Source organism: Simochromis diagramma, unplaced genomic scaffold (assembly GCF_900408965.1).
Source record: "Simochromis diagramma unplaced genomic scaffold, fSimDia1.1 OVJJ01000371.1, whole genome shotgun sequence".
NCBI lineage: Eukaryota > Metazoa > Chordata > Actinopteri > Cichliformes > Cichlidae > Simochromis > Simochromis diagramma.
Genome location: NW_024386920.1, coordinates 1719349 through 1742673, shown reverse-complemented (window position 1 = coordinate 1742673; position 23325 = coordinate 1719349). Strand labels below are relative to the sequence as shown.

At 39.0% G+C, this 23325-nt stretch overlaps 1 long non-coding RNA gene across 1 annotated transcript in view; it reads left to right on the top strand.

Annotated features, from left to right (window-relative positions):
* Positions 1-23098, top strand: part of LOC120736596 — a 39367-nt gene extending 16269 nt beyond the window's left edge. Inside the window, exons 3-5 of the long non-coding RNA XR_005696543.1 lie at positions 11393-11453; positions 12068-12125; positions 19288-23098. This is a non-coding gene — a long non-coding RNA (uncharacterized LOC120736596). The remainder of the gene's footprint in view (positions 1-11392; positions 11454-12067; positions 12126-19287) is intronic.
* The last annotated feature ends 227 nt before the right edge of the window (positions 23099-23325 follow it).

Below are 23325 nucleotides of genomic sequence, written 5' to 3'. Positions count from 1 at the left end.
GACACCACCTCAGATTAAAGCCAATGTAATGTTTTGGGTTTGTTTGGTTTTTTCATTTTATATACAGGGAGTGCAGAATTATTAGGCAAATGAGTATTTTGTCCACATCATCCTCTTCATGCATGTTGTCTTACTCCAAGCTGTATAGGCTCGAAAGCCTACTACCAATTAAGCATATTAGGTGATGTGCATCTCTGTAATGAAAAGGGGTGTGGTCTAATGACATCAACACCCTATATCAGGTGTGCATAATTATTAGGCAACCTCCTTTCCTTTGGCAAAATGGGTCAAAAGAAGGACTTGACAGGCTCAGAATAGTCAAAAATAGTGAGATATCTTGCAGAGGGATGCAGCAGTCTCAAAATTGCAAAGCTTCTGAAGCGTGATCATCGAACAATCAAGCGTTTCATTCAAAATAGTCAACAGGGTCGCAAGAAGCGTGCGGAAAAACCAAGGCGCAAAATAACTGCCCATGAACTGAGAAAAGTCAAGCGTGCAGCTGCCAAGATGCCACTTGCCACCAGTTTGGCCATATTTCAGAGCTGCAACATCACTGGAGTGCCCAAAAGCACAAGGTGTGCAATACTCAGAGACATGGCCAAGGTAAGAAAGGCTGAAAGACGACCACCACTGAACAAGACACACAAGCTGAAACGTCAAGACTGGGCCAAGAAATATCTCAAGACTGGTTTTTCTAAGGTTTTATGGACTGATGAAATGAGAGTGAGTCTTGATGAGCCAGATGGATGGGCCCGTGGCTGGATTGGTAAAGGGCAGAGAGCTCCAGTCCGACTTAGACGCCAGCAAGGTGGAGGTGGAGTACTGGTTTGGGCTGGTATCATCAAAGATGAGCTTGTGGGGCCTTTTCGGGTTGAGGATGGAGTCAAGCTCAACTCCCAGTCCTACTGCCAGTTTCTGGAAGACACCTTCTTCAAGCAGTGGTACAGGAAGAAGTCTGCATCCTTCAAGAAAAACATGATTTTCATGCAGGACAATGCTCCATCACACCGTCAAGTACTCCACAGCGTGGCTGGCAAGAAAGGGTATAAAAGAAGAAAAACTAATGACATGGCCTACCTTGTTCACCTGATCTGAACCCCATTGAGAACCTGTGGTCCATCATCAAATGTGAGATTTACAAGGAGGGAAAACAGTACACCTCTCTGAACAGTGTCTGGGAGGCTGTGGTTGCTGCTGCACGCAATGTTGATGGTGAACAGATCAAAACACTGACAGAATCCATGGATGGCAGGCTTTTGAGTGTCCTTGCAAAGAAAGGTGGCTATACTGGTCGCTGATTTGTTTTTGTTTTGTTTTTGAATGTCAGAAATGTATATTTGTGAATGTGGAGATGTTATATTGGTTTCACTGGTAAAAATAAATAATTGAAATGGGTATATATTTGTTTTTTGTTAAGTTGCCTAATAATTATGCACAGTAATAGTCACCTGCACACACAGATATCCCCCTAAAATAGCTAAAACTAAAAACAAACTAAAAACTACTTCCAGAAACATTCAGCTTTGATATTAATGAGTTTTTTGGGTTCATTGAGAACATGGTTGTTGTTCAATAACAAAATTATTCCTCAAAAATACAACTTGCCTAATAATTCTGCACTCCCTGTATATCAACATCAGCTATTGTAAAGAAAGTGTAGGAATCACAGCTTCATAATCACAACTGCTGGCAGATCAATAAGAAGAGAGTGGCTCAGGCTGTGAATCAGAAGAAATCAGACAAATAGAAACCTGAACTCTGGTTTCATAACCACATTCTTCATCTGCTCGCTTTGTGTTTGGGAGACTCAGAAAAGGTGAAGGCATGTGTGATTTCCTGTGACTGTGTATGTGTGTGTGTGTGAGGTTTGTTTTTTGTAGAGGAGAGGAAAGGGGTCATCACGTCTATCCCAACATCCCATCTTATCTTGTTTGTGCGTAGAGCAACAACAACAGGACGATGAGCCAACAAACACACCACTGGGCTCCTCAGAGGCTGCCTGACCAAGAAAGGCAGAATGTTACATCGACAGTCTCTTCATCAACACTGGTTATTGGTTGTTGCATGTTGGGAACTAGGGATGGACCACTCTAATACTTGATCAGTTATCATGACACAAAAAGCTAGATCAGATATTGGTGACACTATGCTGCTGTGTGAGCTGTTCAAATGGTCTCCACAGTCTCCAGATCCTAATTCAATAAAAGCACCTTGGGGATGTGATGGAGTGGGAGATTCATATCATGGATGTGGAGCAACTGCACCAATATGAAACAAAGTCTTTGAAGAATGCTTCCAATCGAAATGTGCCACAACGATAATAACCATAATAATTCAATTTAGTTTATTACTATTAGTTTTGATGTTTTAAGTATTCTTTTACAGGGTAGGAACTGATCACAATATAAAGAAATTTAAGAAAGATTTGGGAAAAAAATGTAAGAAAAACAGAAAACGAAACTGGCTTTAAAGCAAATTTTCACAACAGCTTCTGAAGCCGTTGGTGTCATGTGTTTATAGGAGAACAACACAAGATTTTCCAACAAGTGTGTTATTATCGAAAGGTTGCCTGAACATCATGTGTCATTTCATCGGTCTGTTACAAAAGCCAATGTTATGCTCAAAACAAACTGCCAACTGCTATTTTAATGCTCAGTTGGAGCTTTGTGGAGCCCTTCTCTGTATGTATTGTAAGAAAGGAAGTTTATTTGCCATTTGCCTGGAAGGAAATTATATTTTCCTTTTCCTTTTCTAACACATATCCCACAGAACTGTCTCATTTTTATCTGTTTAGTTATTTAACTGCCACGGTATACTATTGCTCCTCTAAGAATTGTAGTGTAGTTCCTGCAGGTAGGGTTTTTTTTATATATCTATAACACGAATTTGTCCAGTGTTCTGGTGTAATGAGCCAAAACCCTTGATCATGTCTGGATTAAAGCTATGGGAGATGTAATGTTACATAGTAGAAGGAAATCTGTGACATTTAAAGCAATTTTAAACCTTTGGGACAAAAACATGTGTTTCTGGTGATTTTACATATGCAGGTTTATGTAATATGATGGCCCCCAAGTAGCAAGACTGTTTCAATAATGACTTTGATTGTATTACTTCTTCGAAAATTCCAAATTTCTAAGAAGCGAGGATCTAAGGACGACTTCATCAGCAGATCTAATTAACATTTGTCACAGTAAAGCAGCCGTCCCAGTCAGAGGGTCAGCAACAAGCTCAATTTATTTATTTATTTCCATGAGAGTCTTTTACTCAACAGTTATTAAATTTGTTTGTAAGTATGTTTGTCCCACGATCATTTCACCATATCAAATTAAGCATCCGTGATATAGAAAACATTGAATGGGTTAAAAAAAAAAGTAGCTATAACAATGCTAACAGCAGAATTCTGTGGTTCAGAAACTGTATTTCATGGTGTTTTGGAAGACACTGTTAAGTTCTCTGACAATTGTTGTTTGATGGAAAGAGATGTTATACCATGAGTGAGTTTATGTGCGGGGTTATTGACCCTCTGAAGCACAGTGTAGTACATTGAACTGGTTAACAAAGAGTGCGCCCTGTCTGCTTGGGCTATAACAGCATTCTCAATCTTTGTGTGAGTCCTTTGTTGCAAAGATTTCGCAGCTTGCCACAATATATTTATATACATCAACTCCAAATCTAAAAATGTTGTGATTCTGTGTAGTTTATAGAAAAAATGCAATCTGTAATCAATCTCATGGCAGCAACACGTGTCAGAAAAGTTGGGACAGGTAGCCACCCCTCTACTTTCAGTCTAGTCTTCAAACATAAGAGAACTGAAGAGTTACAGTTACTGAACTTTAGCCAAAGGAATGTTACATGTTTCTTTATTGTCTGATAGAAAAGTCTATAGTCATATGATCCTGAAAAAGAAGACAAAGAAGACTAATAGTCTTGGTTCTTCCTTGTCATTTTATTTTGATTTCATGATCCTTAAAATGTTTTCAGTTAGTGAAAGGTCTGGACTACGGCAGGACATTTTAGCACCTGGACTCTTCTGCTACAAAACTGTGCTGTTGTAATAAATGGTAAATGGCCACCGGGCCCTCTGACCATCATCAGCAGGTAACGGGTGAAGTGTCTTGCCCAAAGACACAATGACCGAGTCTGTCCAAGCCGGGGCTCGAACCGACAACCGTCCGATTACAAGGTGAACTCCCAACTCTTGAGCCACGATCGATTATCTTAGCTTATCTAATAAGATAAGATAAGATAAGAAGAGAAGAGAAGAACTTTATTTATCCCGAGGGAAATTCTTTTGTCATACACATGCTCAATGCAGCAAGAGAGACAGAGGAACAGAGGAATAAGATATACAATATATACAATAGAATACTAGTAATACAGTAATATCCAGTAGGATGGTGCAAAATATAATATCAAATAACTCTAACAAGTAACAATATAACTATATCCTGAAAAATAAATAGCTTAGCTATCAGTGCAGGTGATTCTAAAAGTGGCATAGTACTGTGAAAATGAATAAAAGAGAGTAGCAGCATTATGATGTGGAGATGAAACAAACATTCGATGAAAAACTGTTTGGTGATATTGCACGGTCTGAATGGAAACAGAATAACTTTGCTATTAATCCTCAGGAAAATCACCTACAGAGTGAGGAAGAGTTGTACAGTCTTTTTGCCACCGGCACAAAGGATTTCTTTTGCTGCATGTGCTCCGATAGTCCATCATGGAGGCGTGCATAGTTGCAGTATGTGGTTTTGCATTGTCTTGCTGAAATATGCAAAACCTTCCCTGAAAATGACATCATCTGGATGACATTATATGTTGCCCTAACACCCGTATATACCTGCATTTGTGGATGGCAGATTGAACTGTGTTCACATGCAGTGATTTCTGAAAGTGTTCCTGAGGCCATGCAGTCATTTCCAGTGTTAGTCAGGGTACCTGAAAAAGTAATCAGTAACTAATTACTGATTACTTCTCGAAGGAAGTAATCCTGTTACTTTACTGATTACTTATTTTCAAAAGTAATTAATTACTTAGTTACTTTTTATAGCATGATTTACACCCTGAATAGGTAATAAAGCAATAGATCTTTCAGCCCAATTCTACTTTTTCCATCATATAAAATGTAATCAAATGAAAAAGTCTCTCATTAAAACTTGTTTTATTAGTTTTAATCTTTTAACTTCATGCATCAAGCAAACATTCAACATTCTCTGACTGGAAGACATTTGTTTAACATAAACAACAATAAAATAGGTATTTGTGTTTACACTGACTTTTTCAAATAGATGCAAGTAAAACACAGCAGAAAACAATCAAAGACTAGCGGTCCCGTTGCTCTATTTTCACCTGTTTAGCAGGAGTGGGGTAGACGGATGTTTGCCCTGGTGCAGGTGTGCCGCAGCGGTCGTGGAAGAATCCGTGAGTTTCTCTGTGAATTTCACATTCCAGCGGCACTCGGTGCTTGCTCGGACGTTTAGAGGTTTTTTCGCTGTAAAAAGAAGTTTTCTTCCCACGCAGTGAACAGCGGACGCTAATGTTTTTGTCACTTTTTACGGAATCTAACTCAAAGTAAGGTCAGTACTTCCACGCTTTAAACGCTGCACGCTCATACTCTCTCCCGCACTCTACATATGATCCATCCATTTATCTGCACACAGCTGTTGCCACAAACGTCGCACTCGCTTACGTCATTGTCATGAGACACTCGCAAAAAAATCACGGTTTTAGTAACGCAGTAACGCAGCGTGTTTACGGGAAAGTAACAGTAATCTAATTACCTTTTTTGCAATAGTAATGCCTTACTTAACTTGAAAAAAGTAAGTTTTTATATAGCGCTTTTCTACTCTCCCAGAGTACTCCAAGCTCTACAACATGCCACATTCACTTTCTTCTATGATTTTAAGTGCTTACTAACTAACATTCATACTCCGATGGATGCATCGGAGAGCAACTTAGGGTTAATATCTAGCCCAGGGATGTTCGGCATGCAGAATAGCGGGAGCCAGGGATCGAACCACCGACCTTCTGATCAGTAGACCTGCTCTACCTCCTGAGCTGCAGCCAGCCTGAAAAAAAACCCATTCCTGTTTGTTTTGTTTTTTACAATATTATTTTTTGGCATTTGCCTTTATTTAATAGTGATAGTAGAGACAGACAGGAAGGCGGAGAAAGAGAGAATGGGGAAGACAGGCAGCATTGGGCCACGGGTCAGATTCAAACCCAGCTGCTGCCTTCTGGCCATGGGCCACCTACTCACCCACTGGTGCTAAACTGATGCCTAGCATTCCTGTTTTTAATGCAGTGTTATCTCAAGGGCTGAAGACAAGCAACCAATATAGATTTTTAGCTTTGTCCCTGATTGGATTTCTCCAAATTCTCACAATCATTTGATAATATATATAAGATTTTCAAAGTCTTGGGAATATTATTCTGAACAATTTGTAGATGCAGTTTTTTTGCAGATTGGCGTACCTCTGCTCATCTTCTGAGAAGTTTTTTTTATACCCAATCATATTACTGACCTATTGTCAGTCAACTTTATTAGTTGCACAACGTTCCTCCAGTTTTCTTTTTAGTACCAGTTACTTTTCCAACTTATTTTTGGGATGTGCTGCCATCAAATTCAACATTAACTAATATTTTTCATGTGATATTAACATGCCCGAGTTTAAACATTCGATATGTTTTCTATGCTCTATTGTGTATAAAATGTGGGTCTATGAGATTTGCAGGTCATTGCATTCAACAAAATAAACAATCTTTGCTAAGCAACACAGAAGAATTATCATTGTGCTGAAGTAACGTAGAGCTGTGTGTGTGCTTAAGTAATTAATCGTTTATGCATGTGCATGCACGCTCATGAGTGCGTGCATGTGAATGACGGTACATTAGTGATTAACGGTCACAGTCTTTATCTGTGTAACCTTGCTCATCCAAGCACAGGATGATCCCTCCCAACATTCTCTCTCATCACTGTGACCTTCCCACAGTGTTCAGCGTCTCAGCTTCTCACAGCTGTGCTTCTCACACACATTTGCAATTGTATGCTTGTGAGGACAGTAATGGGCAAAATGGATTTCCTATCTGCACCTCACCTTTGTTTTGTTTTGTTTTTTTGCTGCATCCCATATGGCAAGATCAATTATATTACAGCTCACAACATCCTAAACACACAGTATTTGTATTCACAGCCACTGTGTAAACTCATGAACAGAGACAAGAGGTAATGATTGTCCTTTTACACGCTTAGCTTATGACCCTTTTCATGGGTAGGGACATAGACACTGGGTTTTGTGTCGTCATTTATTCCTACTTTCATTGAAAAGGGCAATCTCAATGGACACAGTGAATAAACCAATGATGCAAGTGCAATAACAACTGGAATTTGGATGTTCTTTCCTATTTTGCATTGTAAATAGCTGGCATTTCATCTGAAAACAACAGATATCAGAAGGAGAATTTTAACACTGCAAGGATGATATAGCAAAGACTGGTTTGGTGACAGTTAACTGATCAGTTCAGTATTTCTTTCTTTTTTTTTAACATTATTTTTTGGGGCATTTTGCCAAAGTGACGAGAGAGGGGAGATGGGCCACGGGTCAGACTTGAACCCAGTCCACAGCTTTCTAGACATGCGGCATGTGGTCACCTGCTCACTCCATGACCTAAAATGGAGCCACAGAAGTTTACTTTAAAATTATTATGCACAGCTACTTTCAGTACTATTGATATTTATTTAGACTCTTTTTTCTCCAGTTGCACCTTCTCAGTTACCTTCAGTACTTACCTCCTCCAAATCATCAGTCTGTCTTTTAGACCCCATTCCTACAAAACTGCTCAAATAAGTCCTACCTTTAATTAATATGTCAAAATTAAATATGATCCTTTTCAGTAGGTTTCAGAGCTTATCATGGTACAGAAACAGCTTTAGGTAAGGTTACAAAGGATCTTCTTATGGCCTCTGACAGTGGACTCATTTCTGTGTTTGTCTTGCTGCCTCAGGGCAGTCTTCAATTCTGTTGACCATAACATTTTGTTACAGCAATTAGAGCATGCTGTAATAAAATGTATTACAGGTCCTACGCTGCAGTAGTTTGAATCATATCTATCTTAAAGACTCCAATTTGTTCATGTAAATTCACACACTGAGGTTAATTATGGAGTTCCACAGGGTTCCGTGCTGGGACCAATTCTGTTTACATTATACATGCTTCCCTATCATTAGAAGGCCTTGCATACATTTTACTGCTATGCAGATGACACCCAACTTTATCTATCCATCAAGTCAGATAACACACACCAATTAGCTTAACTGCAGGAATGTCTTAAAGATATAAAGACCTGAATGACCTCTAATTTTCTGCTACTAAATTCTGATGAAACTGTGGTTATTGTACTCGGCCCTGAAAATCTTAGAAATATGGTATCTAGATGCTTACTCTGGATGGCATTATCTTGGCCTCCAGTAACACTGTGGGGAAACTTGGAGTTGTTTGTGACTAGAATTTGTTCTTCAATACACATATTAAACTAATATGTCCAAAATTAGAAACACCCTGTCTGAGAATGATGCTGAAAAACTAGTTAATGCATTTATTACTTCTAGGCTGGACTACTATAGTTTGTTATTATGAGGCTGTCCTCCCTGAAAAGCCTTCAGTTAATCCAAATTTCTGCAGCAAGAGTCCTGACAGGGACTAGAAAGAGAGAGCAGATTTCTCCTGTTTTGGCTTCCCTTCATTGGCTCCCTGTTAAATCCAGAATTAAATTCAAAATCCTGCTCCTCACATACAATAATCAGACTCCATCTTATCTTAATGACCATTATAGTACCATATCACCTCATTAGAGCACTTCGCTCTTGCACTGCAGGCTTACTTGCAGTGAAGAGGGGCCTTCAGTTTTCAGGCCCCTCTTCTGTGGAACCAGCTTCCAGTTTGGATTCAGGAGACAGACACTATCTCTACTTTTAAGATTAGGCTTAAAACTTTCCTTTTTGATGAAGCATATAGTTAGGATTGGATTAGATTACCTTGAATGCTCCCTTAGTCATGCAGCAAAAGGTTTAGACTGCTGGGGGATTCCCATGATGCACTGAGTGCTTCTTCAGTCACCCTTTTCACTCACTAAGTGCTTATACACCTCTTTGCATTTAGTTATTTGTTATTATTAATCTCAACGTCTTTTCACCAGCATGTATTTGTCCTGTCTTTGATTATAAAGGAGTCTGGCCAGGGACATGACCGGGGTTTAGAAATCAGTGAGGTCCAGAATTTTTTCCTCTTAATGTTTGATAATAAAGATGTGCTTGTGCTCCAGTGACCTTTAAAAAAAACCACGAGAGTTGAAATACAATCAAAAACAGAAATTTTGAAAACTGTAAAGGACTTTATTTTCTTCCTCTTTTGCAGAAGCAACTTGTATATATAAAATTACTAAGCTGGTTACAGCCATAAATGTGACATTAAACCGGTCAGAGCAATGGAATGTGCCTCAGGGAATTGGGATTTAGACAGCTTACTATAGTGTAGGAGAAATCCTCATGATTTCCCACAGAATCAGTTAATTGTAGCAGTCAATATGCAATAAGAAATAATGTCTATGCATTTCCCTTTTCTTGTAAAACCAAGTGTTAGTTCACAACAGAGGCAGGTGGCAGGAAGTAAACATGGACAGTGACTGTGTAGCATTATGAGTTATTTTTCATGATTGCCGATGTGATTTTATGCACCAAAAGCCTCAGAATGGGTATAAAATATTCAGGTTGATATCTTTAAGGTAGTTCTAGATTTAATTTGTTTGTTTATTTCCATAGCATTAAATGACAATAGATTTTCATGTGTCATGTCTGCAGTTAGTGTCAACAAGCAATTAGCTTAGCTTAGCATAAAGCAGGGAAAACGTTAACTGTACATACACTATTGTTAGGTGTTTAAACTATATAAAAACAAAAAGCTTCAGTGGCAGTTGCATATTTTAATGATCAGATAGCAGGAAGTGTTATAAGGATTTTGCTATTTTCAATCAGTGCTGAATCTCTTAGGTGGGTACAGCACTGAAACTGAGACTATAGGGAGAAAAAAATCTGTAGGTGATTTTAGGAAATCTGCCTATTTCAAATAATACATCCAGGCTATTTCCATCTGACAATGCCATTGCTATGGAAATGTCACTGATATGCAATAGGTCAGTGTTATATTTCAAGGTAGCATCCTTGACTCAGGGATTCTCAATAGGACTTCGATGATGATTCGATCTCGAGCCCTCGAAGTTCACATGTCAAAGTGTTGGACAAAACACTGAAACCCAAATTTTCACTGATGCATCCATCGATGTGTGATAGATGGAGGTGCTCTATGCATAAAATATGGGCTGCATGAATGTGTTTGTGTGTGTGTGGATGGTCAAACTAGAAAAGTCCACTTATATTAGTTGTCAAACAGGTATCGAACTTAGATCCAGACTTTCAGTGCAAATGTCTTAAACAGAATCTAAACATGAGTCGTTGTTTATTGGTGATTTTGTTTGATTGGAGCTTGGGTAACTTGGTTAATAGAGATATCCAACATGGACTTAAAGGTGCCTAGTGCTTCCTTTAACAGTGCAACAGTGCAGTAACATTTATTCAGCAGTGGTCCTGCAGCTCATGCATGATTTTATATAACAGCTGTTAACTGACTTTCAGCTATTAGTGTTCATTCCTAGATGACTAACAGTAGTTATTTTTTCTGTTTGTGTGTTTAGGAGTTAAAAAGAGTAAAAGTATGAAACTTGTCATACATCTGCCACAGAGTAAGCCAAACACATCGTTTACAAGCGATGAAAAATCAGGCTAGTGTTTGAAGTAGCATTAACACTTGAGGAAATTTCCCTTGTTAGTCGAGCACGGAGGTGAGTGATTGAGATGCCAGACGCAGTGGCAACCTAGATTCAGCCATCCATTTGACTAGAGCACCTACTGCCACTGCGTTGTTTGAGAAGACAGGCCTTACGTCAGCACAGTACGAAGCAATGCAGTCACACACACATCACACTGATATCAAGGCGGTTTTCATACCTTACTCAAAAGGAAACAAACACTGGTTTTATAATGCATCTGGAGATTAAGCACCAAACAATAAAGGCCTTGTTTGTGAGGCTTGCTTTTGAATGTCATCCAAATGTTGTTTAAACATAAAAATAAAGTCAATGAAATGGAAAACCTCATGCATCTGATTATTGCTCTTTGAACTTAATTAAATTTCAGTCAAAGAACATTTGATTTGATGTTACTGATTGGATAAAGATCTTTCACAAGATGTTTGGCTTTAGTTTGTCAAAGGCTAACGCAATTCTCATAAGTATATAAATCAAAGTATGTGATTGTTGTTTGCTCTTGCTTTCCTAGATCCTAAATTCGTGTCTTTTTATGCTGTGCTAAGGTCCACCCAGCAGACAGATAAGATGAGGTAAGATAATTGTGTCTTCACAACATTCACAACGGCCTATACGACATTATAACCAAGCAAAAAAACTAAACAGATATTCATTACGCATTTCCTGTGTCTCTTAACTCTTTGTTGTGTCCTCTGTCTTGTAAATGGAGCCAATTTAATGGAGTTACAGTTACTTGGAATTATTAGACACGAGTGCAAGAAACATATTTAATCAGAGCAGACAGACTAATCTGAACTAAATGGGCTGCAAATCTGTTAATATAAAAATATGAATTTTTGCAGCAATCAAGAAGCTGAAATACAACACATGTGAAAATACGCTCTCTTTCAATTTTAAGGTTTCACATTTACAAAAAAAATACTAAATCTGAAAATCCAAGGTGTGCTCCTTCTTAGATTATTGCTTTAAACTTCAGAAAACTTGAGGTCTTGAGGTCAAGTTCACTGATATTCTCAGGTGATGCACTGCTTCGGCCACAGAACCTGTGCGCCTTGCAATCACTGAGTCATCAATAGAAGTGTGCTACAGTTAAGTTTGAGGATATATCTGTCCAAACTCTTAAGCCTGACCTATATTGAATCATGCTGAATCATCACTAGAAGACAATTCTCTGATTCCCTTATAGATGGTGCACTGGCTCATTTAAAGTCCTGATCTCAACCTAACTGAAATGCTGCAATGAGGTAATAAGAGAGCTATGCATAAACAAATTCCTGTAAACCTTAATAAATGGAAGAAATCTTGCAAAGAAGGGTTTGGTATAAATTCTCCACAAACATTTAACCCAAGAAATAACATAAAGGAATAATATGGTGAAGCCCTGATGACTAACAGTATGATTTCCATGTATTACTGCTATTTCCTCTGCATGTTGTGTTTCTTATCTAAAGACAGCAGTTGGGTGGGAGGCTTGGCAGTGCTAACATGAATTTGATGTCCCAAGTGTTCATCTAAATGGTAATTTAATTCAATACAGCTTTAAAGGCCTTTTTATCCAGCTACCAATCCAGGTCAAGGGATACATAGACAAGGGATTGTAGGAGAAAGAAAAACTATTAAACACAAATGTTTAAAGATTACAAGACAAATGCTAAAAATCAGAAAGCTGATTAAAGTAACTTTCAAAGTAGTGCATGTAATAGCTGCATTAAGCATCTACAGTCATGCTACCAGTTCGGTCACTGCCTGATCCATACCAGAAACCCAATTTGTCCTAGTTTGCAAAGTCCACGATGAACCTTACCTGTGTTTGTGCAGGGAACCATGTTCGTTCTTATTTTGATAATAAATAAAACATAGACCTGATATCCACTTCCACCAGCTCATCCAGGAGGACACCAATGGTGTCCCCAGTTCTCCCCAAAAAATATACTCTCTCCATCATGTCCTCGCCACGCTGTCCATTATGTGTAGACATTGGTTCATCCTTTGAGTTAGGTGCCTATGATTGATTATAAATCACTGATTCATAGATCAGTGTTATGTGGCTTAACAAACAAACTGAAAATTGTCAGGGACCAGGAATGGACTGAAAATGAATGAAAAATCAGCCAATATTGAAAAACTGTCACAAAAGCTGGAAAACAGTTTCCTGAGAAAGCTTTAAAAAATATACTAGAAAATCTGTCTCTCTAAGGAAACGACAGGTGGCTTATAAATTGTTAGCAAACTTTTTCCTGCAACTGTAAGACAAACACAATAAAACACAATGGATTCGTTTCTGTTTGTTTGTTTCTTGGACCGCATGGTGGAACAGTGGAAAGCACTGCTGCCTCACAGCCAGAAGGTCCTGGGGTTTGAATCCACCATCTGGCTGGGGCCTTTCTGTGTGGAGTCTGCATGTCCTCCATGGGTACTCCAACTTGCTCTCACAGATCAAAGACATGCAGTTAGTGGACTTCGGTTAGTTGGCGATTCTAAATTGTCCACAGATGTGAATGGCTATCTGCTTCTCTGTGTCAGCCTAGCTGGTGACCTGTCCAGGGTGTACCCTCTAACCCTATGGGAGCTGGGATGGGCTCCAGCCCTCCCCAGACCCTGATTTAATTTAAAAGATCATTTGTTTCCATGCCAATCAGTACAAAGCTGATAAATAACTGGAAATGTTGAATTACGATACTTAAAGATATTTCCAGGCAACATTTAAACCTCAAGAGAGATAAGGCCATGTCCAGCAGACAGAAAGGTCAATGCGGAGTCTCCAGAGAAATTGTGAATGTAGTGAAGTCAAGTCAGATATGTATTGCATAGTTCACAGAACTATTTTTTTAACCTTCTTGTTGGCCACACAGTCAAAATGTACTTTTCAAATGTCTGTTAGTTTAGGCTTGAAATTAACTCCGGCACATCAACAAATGCTACAAATGTCTTTATAAAACTAATGCCAGCTAGTTAGTAAGTAAAGGCTCCCTTTCTGGTATGTATGTAATTCATCCACATCCACACACTTTTGTTGTGGCTTCACCCATTTCCCACAGCCTGATGACGACACACAGCGTCAGTCTGTATCTAAAAACAACAAAGCACCTAGGATGGCTATGTAAGGATTAACATAATGGCTCCGATGAGACGCTCATACACACAAACACACACACACACATACACGTGCATTTGTGAGTGACAACTTGGCATCGTCTGCCAGCATCATACTGTGAGCTCTCCTCAGCGTAGCAGCCTCAATCTGTTAAGCAAAGACGTCAATGTGTGAAGTTTCCTGGCACTGAAGATCGCGCCAGCACTGAGGATGCTCATCACTCTCTCACACACACACACGACATCACAGTACACTAATATGGAAAATGCAGACAGATAATGGAATGGAAGGGGTGTTATATACCCTTTATTTCTATTTTTATTAGATTTCATCATTTTAATGATAATAAATACATTTACATATATGTCAAAGTATTTATTTAAACTAACATTTCCTCATTATAATAAGGAACTACTGCATAATATAAAAAAAAATAAAGGTACATCATAGACTTTAAAGCCATCATATGACATAAACATGAAAATACAATGTGAACTCGTAGCAGTGTAGTGTAATATTGACCCGGTGAAATGGTCCCACAGACGTTGTCAAACCACAACAGCAGTAGACAACTTACAAACTAAACCAACACAAACACTGCTAACCAGCAATTAGCAAAAGCTGCTATTTCGGTCTCACACCTCCTGTCCTGGGATTCAAAATCCACAGGACACCCCTGTGAAAATCAACCCCCTCATTACCAGCTTCTTCCGCATCCTTTCATATTTTCACACCAAAGTTGAATCATCTTCCTCAAAAGGAAAAGAATAAGCTATTTTTGTAATCAAGCCTTTGTTTTTTTTCTTAATTACTTTTTTCCTCTCTCACTCTAATTTTAGCACTTTTTTCCTCACTTCAGGGCTGAGTGAGTCAGGATAAGTGGTGGCAGCTTTTCCTCCCTCACACAAACACACACACATCACACTGGAGAGAGACGTTGTGAGTCAATCTGTGCGAGCATCGAGTGTTCCTTCTTTATCCTTGCAGCTCTCAGGACACACACACACACACACTGAGCTATAGATGCGCGCTGTGTTGTTTGCGTCATCTTCTATTTTCCACTGCTCCCGCTCTGATGTACGCTCAGTCTCCTTTTGCCTCTGAGCGCACTGAATTATTTGTTCGCTTGTATTCAGTGCAGAAGTTCACTGCCTTGAACCCAGCTTTGGGAAAATGACCAGATGAGGGAAACAAACTAATATTAAAAATGCACAAGTCAGTAAGTCAGTAACATATGAGATGAATCAAGCGCTCGACAGCACAATCATCAAGCCTTACTTCCAAAATTTAAAATATACATACAAATTATTTTGTAAATGGAACCTGGCCTCCCCATAGGAGGATCACAAAGTTAAATGTGTATGCATCCACATGACTAGCTTTCAGAATGCATATGGTAAACTCCATCAATGAAACAAATCTGCATTGTATATTGTACAACCAAGGGAGATAGACTGAAAATCTGCTTTTTTATTATTTCAGAATATGCTTTAATAATTGAAAAGCAGTATCCATTCATATTTCTATTCCACACCATACTGCAGTTTAAACTGGACAAGGCGATGCTGGCTTTTTACTTGGCCTTTGAAATTTAAATCTCTACTCCCTACTGTTATTTTAACAGAATCGATGCACAATAAACAATATTCTGTGCAAAAGTCTTAAAACACTCATTATATATTTACTTTTTAATATATGAGGGAAAATGAGAAAAAGGAAAATTGACTTTGTGAAACATGTGCAAACATACATAAAAATATAATATATGAAGAAAGAAAACAGTTGCAGCCTGAACTCTCCTGAGCAAGCTTTCTTGTAGATCCTTTTAAGTAGTCTTCAGGAATACTTCCTCAGGCTTCTTGAAGGACATTCAAACCTCTTTCTTGGGATACTGGCTGTCTTTTGTTCTGTCAAGAGAGCTGCTATCTGCTGCTTAAATAATATTGAGGTTGACAGTGTGTTTTGCTGTCCAGGTTTGCTTTGCCTGGATAGATTATAGCACTGGAAATGTATTTGGCACCATTGTCATGTTGACAAATTAAGCCACTGCCAATCATATGATTGCAGATGGTATTGCATGGTGGATTAAGACCTAATTGTACTTTTCTGTGTTTATAATTCCATCTGACACAATCCCAATAGGCATTTACTGAAACACATGGCCAGATCACAACAGAATGGGGGGAAAAAACAAAGAAAAGCTGCAAAAATGTAAAGATAGGTAAGGTAAGGATAACTTCTACATCATAGGCATCGCCATAAAAGATAAAAGAATAATTTATTAAATAAAAAACATAGCTGATAGCTGAGGGAGGGGCTGCTGAAGGATGTGCCTGGCCTTGCAGTAAATGATAGAGTAGATCCTGAAGACCAGCGTCCTGAAGTGGGTGAGTATTGCCGTGCCAGAGGATTCCTGGGAACCACAGGGAGAAAATACTAGATAAGCATAAGCAGAAACCATGAATAAACGCTAAAGACTTGGTGGCCTCACACTAACGCAGGTTAGCAGAAGAGCTGGCAAAAACTCGTTGACAGCGCTGGTCTTAAATACTGGCAGCCCAAATTACCAGCAGGTGCAGATCGTGGGTAGAAAGAGGTAGCTCCGCCCAGAGGTGGAGACTCCAGTTCAATGGAAAAACACAGCCACTCACCTGGACTACAGAATTATTAGGCAAGTTGTATTTTTGAGGAATAATTTTATTATTGAACAACAACCATGTTCTCAATGAACCCAAAAAACTCCTTTATATCAAAGTTGAATGTTTTTGGAAGTAGTTTTTAGTTTGTTTTTAGTTTTAGCTATTTTAGGGGGATATCTGTGTGTGCAGGTGACTATTACTGTGCATAATTATTAGGCAACTCAACAAAAAACAAATATATACCCATTTCAATTATTTATTTTTACCAGTGAAACCAATATAACATCTCCACATTCACAAATATACATTTCTGACATTCAAAAACAAAACAAAAACAAATCAGCGACCAATATAGCCACCTTTCTTTGCAAGGACACTCAAAAGCCTGCCATCCATGGATTCTGTCAGTGTTTTGATCTGTTCACCATCAACATTGCGTGCAGCAGCAACCACAGCCTCCCAGACACTGTTCAGAGAGGTGTACTGTTTTCCCTCCTTGTAAATCTCACATTTGATGATGGACCACAGGTTCTCAATGGGGTTCAGATCAGGTGAACAAGGTGGCCATGTCATTAGTTTTTCTTCTTTTATACCCTTTCTTGCCAGCCACGCTGTGGAGTACTTGGATGCGTGTGATGGAGCATTGTCCTGCATGAAAATCATGTTTTTCTTGAAGGATGCAGACTTCTTCCTGTACCACTGCTTGAAGAAGGTGTCTTCCAGAAACTGGCAGTAGGACTGGGAGTTGAGCTTGACTCCATCCTCAACCCGAAAAGGCCCCACAAGCTCATCTTTGATGATACCAGCCCAAACCAGTACTCCACCTCCACCTTGCTGGCGTCTGAGTCGGACTGGAGCTCTCTGCCCTTTACCAATCCAGCCACGGGCCCATCCATCTGGCCCATCAAGACTCACTCTCATTTCATCAGTCCATAAAACCTTAGAAAAACCAGTCTTGAGATATTTCTTGGCCCAGTCTTGACGTTTCAGCTTGTGTGTCTTGTTCAGTGGTGGTCGTCTTTCAGCCTTTCTTACCTTGGCCATGTCTCTGAGTATTGCACACCTTGTGCTTTTGGGCACTCCAGTGATGTTGCAGCTCTGAAATATGGCCAAACTGGTGGCAAGTGGCATCTTGGCAGCTGCACGCTTGACTTTTCTCAGTTCATGGGCAGTTATTTTGCACCTTGGTTTTTCCACACGCTTCTTGCGACCCTGTTGACTATTTTGAATGAAACGCTTGATTGTTCGATGATCACGCTTCAGAAGCTTTGCAATTTTGAGACTGCTGCATCCCTCTGCAAGATATCTCACTATTTTTGACTTTTCTGAGCCTGTCAAGTCCTTCTTTTGACCCATTTTGCCAAAGGAAAGGAAGTTGCCTAATAATTATGCACACCTGATATAGGGTGTTGATGTCATTAGACCACACCCCTTCTCATTACAGAGATGCACATCACCTAATATGCTTAATTGGTAGTAGGCTTTCGAGCCTATACAGCTTGGAGTAAGACAACATGCATGAAGAGGATGATGTGGACAAAATACTCATTTGCCTAATAATTCTGCACTCCCTGTATAACATCCTGCCTGTGGGCAGGGGCATTGGAGGGGCTCCTGAAGCATGGGCCTTTCAGCAGATGGGGGAATGGATCCCGCCCAAAGGCTCAGACAATGCACCACTGCGTGCACATGGAGTATGTAATGAAGTGTAGAACACCTTATAGCACCTTGCATGCCCATGTGATGTCATGAGATTAAGATCTTGAAAGCAGTTGTACGTTTATAAACATTTATTCATTGTAAGTTTAGGCATTTCTCTGCTAAAGAGCTATTGTCCTCTGCTTCTGTATTACAACTTTCCAATGAAGCTTCTAAAGTTGCTGTTACACAGTAAGATATTACAGCTGTTTATTCAATATATACAAGTACGAGTCTGGCCAATCGTTTTTCCCAGTCAGCAGCGTGTGTGCTATTTTTAAAAGCTCCTCTCTTATTTGAGAGAAATACTCATGTAGACTGTGTTGTTATGACAGGAAGCTGGGGCTTTCATGGGAAACACAGTAGTACATAAACTGGTGTTTTTGATTTGCTTCGTGGTTATGCAAATACATGCGTACTGGTTGTAAGTGTCAGCTTTAATAAGATTAACATGTTACCACAGAGACGCCATTTAGTGCCAAAACTTAATTAACAATGGGAATGGGAAATGAAATGAACACGAGCTTGTGTCCACATGTGACGTCAGCAGACTAATGTGAAATGTTTCCAACTCAGTCCTGTGCCTGGAAATGAAGACACTCTATAAAGAAAGGTTGCCCCCACAGTCAGCAAGCGCAATCTGTGTTCCTTGGCGAAGACAGGTGGCAGAGCAAAGTGGTGGCGTGGTCCAGCACTGCTGTGGAAATGTACCTGTTTTTTATTTCCATTTCCCATAATTCATTCATAGTACACGAAGGCGTAAACAGCAAGCATGCCAATGCTCTACCCAGAGGCATGTAGGGAACAAATGATAATCAGAACACCACACAAACCTGATCCACTCCAGAAGAAATTCAACTTTCTCTTTTAATTGGCAGCGTGCACGAAAGAAAAATTCCAACTGTACTTTACTGAACTTGCTTCTCACCCACATACCAATCTATTTCCCTTAAATGATTTTTCTTCTTTCTGCAGAACTCGTCAAGGCTTCCTTGGAAGTGAATTACATTTCAAGTGATGCACCCTGGAACACGTCTTATTCGTAATTAGTGACGTGCGAGGAGTATGGGACGAAGTGCTTCGAATCCAGTTTTGTACTTATTTAACAGCATGTTCCACTTAGGGATTAATGGCAGTTTCATTGTCTTTCTCTCAAATAACGTCAAGTCCCACTTTTTCTAAAGCCTGACATACATTAACAGTTCCTTACCAGCAGCTTTTCACAAAAAATCTTATGAACCAGGGCTGAGCGAGAGAGACACTTGCAGGAGGAGAAGCATGCTGTCACTGATTTGGCTTGAAGATCCCATTAACCTTAGTGATCACCTGTAAATTTGCTTTCAATTAGTGCAATCTGGAAACAAGTTAGAATGATATGCTGTTCATTATCCACAGAATTTAATGTGCTATCCTAGAATTTATTCATTTTCTTAATTTTCTTAGCGTGTTGTTGAGTGTAGTGGAGCCTATTCCAGGTAAAATAATGTATTTTTAATATGAATATTTTTAAACCCTGTTTTTATTTAAAGTGAAATTTTGTGCTGATTGGTTTCACACTCTCCGCTCTCATCAGTATTACTCTGAGACAAACACAGTTAGCAGTTAGCTGGTAAATGCAGTCAGACATGTGCAGCTAAGAAGCCTTATATCCTTGAAAAGCTTAAAAACTGGGATCGCCACACCGGGTTACTCCATTTGGCAGGTTTTTATGCAAGATGTCCTTCCTCACACAAGCCCCAAAGGAGATTTGTGTCTCCGTTTAGAAGTATTAAACATAAACTAATTAGCCACATTGTTAAAATTACCAACAAGTGAACAGCACTGATTATATTGTTATAATATAATATGAAATATCAGGCAATATATGGGGGTATCAGATTTTTCAGTTATAAAATACCATGTATCAGTCAGGCTCTAGCAGAAACTGGTATTTTTATATTGTTAAGGTTGGGCAACACATTTGATGATTTGTATTCATAGTTTGTTTGCACTGACCCCAAAACATCAGTGAATGAAGAACAAAGTTGTCACATTTCTTATTTGTATTGCTTGTAAAATATGACTCAATCTCCTAAATATTTTATGCATTGAAAGTATTATATACAACCTCATAATGCTGTTTTAGCACTGGTCATAAATCACCATCTATTCAGCTGTGTGTCTCTGTAGGCTGCATGAAAGCTGCAACTCAAACACCCACACTTTGTTTATCTGATGACAGATGAAACATCTGTGCCTCAGATCTCACCCTCGTCCTCTTCAAACAGGAGTGGGCTTACATAAACCCAGGGGCAGGCTTTTACCCTCAGGGTTAACTTCATCACACATGGAAAAATAGCTTTTAGGCTAAATATGGGTTTATGAGTTTGAATACATTAAACTATTGTTCCCAAATCTTTGTGTTTCACCACAGCAAAAACTGAGACATAATCATCAAGTGAGCTTATCACTGTTACTGTATTGTGAGTGAGTGGAGGTGTGTGTGTTTCAGTAATTACTGCTGTGTTTGACTTCCACCCATAACACCAGCTCAGCAAAACACAGTGTACCGTTCCTTCAGCCACACAGATAGACAGACAAACAGAAAAACAGATGACAATAGGCCAACAACAACAAACTGACCAAATGCTGCCTGTGGATGAATCACTTAGTTTGACTCTAGCAAAACCGTGCCAACTTCTGACTCAAAAATTACATCTGAGACATTTCACATGCACGAGGCTCTTTAGCACGTGAAACACACATACCAGTACATAACCAGAGAACACACAGAGGTACCATTTAAATATGCAAACATGCATACCCTGCTTTACTATACATTTTACTCTAAATAGGACGACCAAGAGCACTGATTTCACTTTACAGAACCAGTAAATGCTGCATATACAATCATGTTTACAAACCATACAATCCACACTTTTATCTTTGATTTTGGCCTCAACGTACTCATAAAGGAACTTAGTAGAAACAGGGGACCAACTGTTACATAGTCAACTTCTTTCACAACTAGGGTTTCCAAAAAAATAAAATAAAAAAACAATCCTTAGATTTTAATCAGTACTAAATTTAATATTTAATTACAATATTCATTTGCAACAACATCAAAACAAACATTGCTGTCTTTGCCTCCTCCAGCTGGATCGAATTTCACATAAATTCACTGCAGACAGAAAGGCACACCTCATCTCCTTACTAACAACTAAAGTATGGTTAACATTCATAACACTGAAAACTTTAGGAGGAAGTCAAAGAGGTCATCTAAAGCTCCTGTTTCAACAACAGCTATCCTAAATGCAGCTAATGTTAACATGCACACATGTTAACATTAGTTGACATTAGCTGTTTTGCTAGTAGCAATTACCAATCACTAGCATTAGCCACCTGTTATCATTAGCATAGTAGCTAGCAGACTGCAAGTATTGAACCCTTACTTCTCTTGTTGCAGGATGAGGTTAAAATCTTCTCTGTGGTATGAAAAATGGTATCAAATATTGTGTATTTTCCTGGTTATTGGTATGGATTTGGACATTTTAGTATTGCGGCAACCCTGTCACAAAGTCAGGCTGTATAACTTCTTAAAAGGACTCAGATACAAGCCGATGAGTCAGTGAAGCTCACGACTGTTGAATGACAGTCGTGAGCTTGATGTGAGTTGTTGACGGTATCCTGAACTTTTCTGTTGATAAGCGCTGCTGTTTCTGTGTGTTAGAGCCATGACTTTAGGAGATAAGGCTAAAGGTATCTCACCACCTACTTAAAAGCCAACTGGGCAGCCAATGTATTCAAGGTGGTGGGGTAACGTGGTGACTTTCACAAATTGGGGCATGCATCTATGTATTTTCAATGGATTAATTATAAATGTTTCAGAATACATCAATTTATTGGAAGATGTAAGTACACACTAATTAGAGTATATTTGTGAGCACAATATTCTTCATTTCTATTATACAATCTCAAAAACAACTGTTTGTACCTTTAAATTAACCTCTTAGAATATTGTCATATTTCTTGAAGTAAGTTATGTCATCATGTTAAAGGTAACATGAAGGGTTCTTGCACAACTACTAATGCATCACTTTAATGGTCACTTTAGTAAACAAAGGGAAAGATTATTATGAGAGCGCTGTACTGTACTGTTAAAAAAAAGGGAAGTAGCAGGTAGTAAATGTGTGAGGACTTGAGGGGGAGGTGGTCCTGGAGCTGTGATGAAAGAAACAGAAAAAGAAACGCATCAGCAAATGAAAGCTCCGCCTCACCTATTGTGATCTATGAGCTTTATCACTCGTTTTCACAGTTTTTCCCGGTCCCGCATTCTTGCCATACCTCTCAGAGTGTACATTGTATAAATCACTGGCACATAAACAAACATACATACATAGTTCAGATACATGTTCCTTTTGGCCACCATGGACGCTTCCACAGATCATATGTCACCGCACCAACAATAACTTTCACATACAGCATCACGTGGTTGACCATAACTCTACGCTGAGTAGAGTTGTGGCAAAAACATGTTTTGTACTATATCTCCTCTGCACAAACAGCACTATAAAGGGCATTTCCTTGGGATGTCCAATATGAGTGTACGCTCATAAAGTTCCTGTCTTAATGTTAAAGAGAAATTCTTGATATGCCCCAGCGTTATGACTCTGTTGGGATTTCTTTGGAACTGTGACACATTTGTCCAATAAGGACAAACGTCTGTACAGTGTAGGGCAGCCCAGACATAGAGATTCATTGGATTTTCTTTTTATTGCTGCTTCTGATAAGCGATCATATGGGTTTTAAAAAAAACAAAAAACAAATTTTATTGTGTTCTTGATTAGGTAGAACAATGTAGTGGTAACAGCAGAATGATTTTCAGTCTTTCAGACTCAGTTATTTTTTTTTATCATATAAGTTGATGTACAGTCATGTGACAAAGAAAGTACACCCGCTTTTAATGCTGTGACAAGAGTAGGAACTGAAAGCTTAAGTCTAAAGCTATGGAAGAGGCTACCATCAGAAATGCAC